The following is a 4458-nucleotide window of genomic DNA, read 5'->3' as shown; positions in this document are numbered from 1 at the left end:
ATCTATCTTGGGGCACATTCCTCATGGTTTACAATTCTTAAATTTACAACAGGGATGAGAAGTTACAGCAAAGACATTATCTCAAGGCATAGGAGACATTCAGGTGCCTTGAAACCTTTTAGTTAAACATTTGTCCCTACATAAATCTATTCTTTTCTCTGAGAAGCAAGTTAACCTTCACATGTTTCTTAACCTTTGTCTGTTAAGTCTTGTTAATTTTAGTTGTTAGGTGCAATTAACTCTCCATTAACTTCTTCTATACACTATCTGTTTATAGTCTACAAAAAATCACTTATCAGGGAAACTGAGGCTATGAAAAACAACTTTTCTAATTTACTGATCATTAATTTAAGAATGTCTAAGTCGGACTTTGTATTTAGTATCTGTATATACCCATAGCCTTTATCTATAGTCTAAATGTTTTTAGAAATTCTTGTACCCACAGCCCTTATTTATGGCTGTGGGATTCTTTATTGCCTTAAACTAAGGCTACAAGGAAGAATGTTTACAATCCCTAAACCTAAGCTGGTAGTAATTCAATTGACAAATCCTGTCTCCTAGAACATTGTTAATATAAGTATTAAAACTACCTAAGATTACAAGTAGAATAAAATGTAGCTAATGTGTGGCTTCTAACTTTTAATAAAAATATACTAAAGTGTAGGAGAGTCAAAGCTCTACAGCAAAAAAGAATACTAATAAAATCATGAATAAATCAGAGAATGATTTAACAAGAGAAAAATTTAACTAGGGGTCTGTGCATAGAAATAACTTTGCAGCTCTGCCATGCAAAGAAAATAATTCATCATAGCTCTGCTAAAACATGTCTCATTTATTTAATTCCTCAATTAATATGTCTCAATTTATTTACTTTAATTCCTTAATTAATTATGGCCCTGGCCAAGGGTCGTTATGAATCGGAACTGTCTCCACGCAATGGCACATAGCCACCACCACCACCCTATACTTATGGATGTAGTAGATCAAAAGAGGGAATGAGTTTTTACAGCAAGGATCATCCCCACCCCTTAGGCACACAGGGTTGATAGGGATGGGCAACTTAGACATTGGCTACCCAAAAAGGGGTGGGGGGGCTACAAAGGCAAAAAGTGACTGGCTTACAAGCTTTCAAGAGGGAGCCTAGTTCCAGAGGGTGCATGAGAAAGTAGAATTAAAAAACAAAACAAAACTATCATTATAGTTTATTGGGTTATTGTTGTTAAGGGCCATCAAGTCAGTTCCAACTCATAGCTACCTTATTGGGTTTCTGAGAAGCAGCTGATGGGTTTGAACCGTGACCTTGCAGCTCAAACAGACCTTGCTGTCCAGCACATTATCCTTCAGCGACGCACCAGGACTCCAGTTTGGTAGGTAGAAAGGTAAAAATAATAAAGGGTCACCAAAAAGACAAAAAAGAGAAGAACCAAACTGAAACATGGGGAGTTAGAGAAAGATTCTGGTAAAGATGACCCTAAGATGAGTAACTGAGAATAGGAAAGAATTTCACAAAGGAAGAGACAAAGGGATCAAGCAGAGGAAAGGACCCGGTTATCACCCTGTACTCCTAAACTCATGAAGCATGGTACATTTTGGCTGGGAATAGAAATGATTAAATGAATTACTTCAAAGGTAAACTTTTCTGGGCCTCCAATATTTTTAGTAAAAACATCAAGGAGAGAGAAAGGATGACTGGTGGTGGTGGTGGTTATGTGCCATGGAGTTGGTTCCAACTCATAGTGACCCTGCACAGGGTTTCTGAGGCTGTAAATCTTTACTTACAGGAGCAGAACGCCTCATGTTTCTCCCACGGAACAGCTGGTAGTTTTGAACTGTTGACCTTGCGGTTCACAGCCCGATTCATAAACACTACACTACTAGAGCTCCTTAACTCTTATAAAAAGAAGAACGTGTACGATCTTCAGAAACAGTGTTGATCTTCCATTGAAAGTGGGGCTATGCAACAGGACATAGCAGACAGAAACTCACTTGTTCTTTCTGTGACTTAGATTCTTGCCCTGTTCTCTGAGATGTAGTGAGACTGGGCTGCAATGATGGGAAAAACATGTGAGGAAACAAGATGATGTGCCTAATAAGAAACTGCTTGTCTTTTATGCTTTTTTTCCCCAGACTCTCAGATGCTGTTCTTCTTCCTTGTAAAAAGGTGTGCCTTTTGATCTTGAAGAGGCTGAGTCACACTGTTATTCTTTGTGGCTACCAGCAGGTCCCACCCTTCCCTGTTTTAGGAAGAGTTTATCTGCAATGTGTTCATGGCCTAAGCAGCTAAATGAAGGTCCTTTACTTCAAAATGTCCCAAGATATTTTCATCTGTGTAAAATAAGTAACTGGAAGACAAAAGGTGAATCTGAAAGGATATACTTCTCATTTACCGTTAGGAAAATACTGTACATTTATCCACAGTTCCTTTAACAGCTCTGATTGGAAAATCTTATGCATGGGTCATTTTCTAGTCTTAGACCTTTTATTTATTGATTGATTTTTTTAAGTCTTAGATCTTTTTGTATATTCTTTTTCATAACTGGGGTTAGTTTTAGTGCAGGGATAGAGAAGAATGACAAAAGACTTGGTTTCTAATCAGTCCCATTATTTAAAGATTTAACAATTTTAGAAGTTCATTTATAAGGTTGTTTACCAGTGGGTATACCTCACAAAAAGGACTGATATTGATCCAAGTATCAGAAGTCCAGATAGTAACAGTACTTGGCTAAGAAATGTTCCTAGTTGATAAAGTGATAAAATCAAGAGAAGCTTGAGTAAAAGAAGAAATATTTCGAGATCTTCAGTGGACATTTCCACATCCCCATTCCTGACAATTCTGATGAAGAAGGCTATCCTTTGTTAAACATAGGATTTTTCTCTCTTGGTATCAGCATTGATTCTTCTTTCATTGGCCAGGTTACAGACAAAAGACAGCCTCAAAGGTGAGAAGAGAGCCAAGATGAATGTGGAAGAGCACGTTTATCATCTATGTATTCTCCAGCTATATTGAAGTGGGGAGGCAGAGGATATTGTATGTATCAAGTTACATAGTCATGCTGTCCTCTGAAGAATAGAAAGAGTAACCGAAAACTCTTCCAATTATTTCTGGAACTAGCATTAATTGGAATGTATACGATTAGAGTCGACGGCACTTAACAACAACAACAACATATGATTAGATATGATAAAATTCTTAACACATTTTAAAAGTCTCGTTTTCAAGCTTCCAGTGCAATTAGTCCTGTGAAGTGACATAAGAAAGATCACAGTATAGAAGGGAACCCACTCAGAAGCAGCCCTCAGATTGATGAAGAGGATCCTACCCAAGCCATTTCTTTAGGAGTGCTGTTGGAGAAGCATGGCATGCAGTCAGGAAATGCTGAGAATACAGGTGGGGGACATTAAGGGTGTCTTGTAAGGAGGTGCACACTTGAAGTCCAAAGCCTGAAAAAATGCTTTCTGGCTTTGCAGTTGAGCCTGGGTGTCAGCAGCAAGAACCCCAGGATTTCAGAGGGACACACTCCCAAACCGGAATTTCTTGTCCCTGCTTTGTTTGGTGGTGATGGAAGATGATGAAAAAGAAGTAAATTGTCCAGAACTGAAGAGACTGTTTAACAGAGGGCAAAAAGAAACGTCAGGTGTGTTACCTGGAACGGCCAACACACAAGCGTTTCTGGAAGGACTGTCTGGGTTTTTTGTCTGTCAGATTTGGAATGCTGTCTTGCTATAGGGCAGGCAGAAAAGAGGCGGGCACTGTGGTTTGCGCAAAAGTATCAGACACCTCCTTCGAGCCGGAATTGAACCAGCGACCTAAGGATGACTACAAGTACCTACAGTCCTCCGCTCTACCAGCTGAGCTATCGAAGGGTGCACACTGGCTTCTCTGGGGATATTTCTTTTAAGAAAGGGGCAAGGCCAAGTCATCCACGCACTTTAACTTTTCTATGCCTTGGATTTGTTGGAACCCACTTTTGGAGAGACACCAGCTTACATTGCCAGAGCGCACCTTTCATGATGAAGTCTGTATTCTGAGCTCGGTTTCTGCAGGTGTTTAGTAGCAGTTGCGGGCACCCCTCAGCAGCTTTTCAAGAAAGTCCCTAAGGTCCTTCCCTGGGGCCTCATCCACCCCACCTTTACCTGTGCGGATGACAGCCTTACGGAAGCTGGTAGGAAGGTCCTAGCGAGTAGCCAATGGGTTTCAAGAGCGGTAACGGAGAAAAGAGGAGAGCCCGAACTGGAAGAGTGGCTGCAAATCACTCTGGTCCTACGGTGGTTCCCGTCTGGCCCTTCCTCCTACCGGCTTAACCCGTTAGGATTGGTTTCCTCGAGCAGGCTTGCTGACCAGTGGGTAAGAAAGGATAAGACCCTGGGCCCGGGGCACACCAGTCTGACTAAGGCTGATGCCCAGCGGGGGTTGGGGAGGTGTTCTCCTCTGCCCACCTGTGAATCCTGATCCACTTG

The 4458-nt window shown here is 41.0% G+C and overlaps 1 non-coding gene across 1 annotated transcript; it reads right to left on the bottom strand.

Annotated features, from left to right (window-relative positions):
• Positions 1-3779: 3779 nt before the first annotated feature.
• Positions 3780-3864, bottom strand: TRNAY-GUA. The gene is given in 2 exon segments: positions 3780-3815; positions 3828-3864. It is a non-coding gene; the product is annotated as a tRNA-Tyr (tRNA).
• Positions 3865-4458: the final 594 nt, after the last annotated feature.

Source organism: Chrysochloris asiatica, unplaced genomic scaffold (assembly GCF_000296735.1).
Source record: "Chrysochloris asiatica unplaced genomic scaffold, ChrAsi1.0 scaffold00017, whole genome shotgun sequence".
In the NCBI taxonomy this organism is placed as follows: Eukaryota; Metazoa; Chordata; class Mammalia; order Afrosoricida; family Chrysochloridae; genus Chrysochloris; species Chrysochloris asiatica.
The sequence above is the reverse complement of the archived record's forward strand: the minus strand, read 5'-3'. Positions and strand labels throughout refer to the sequence as shown.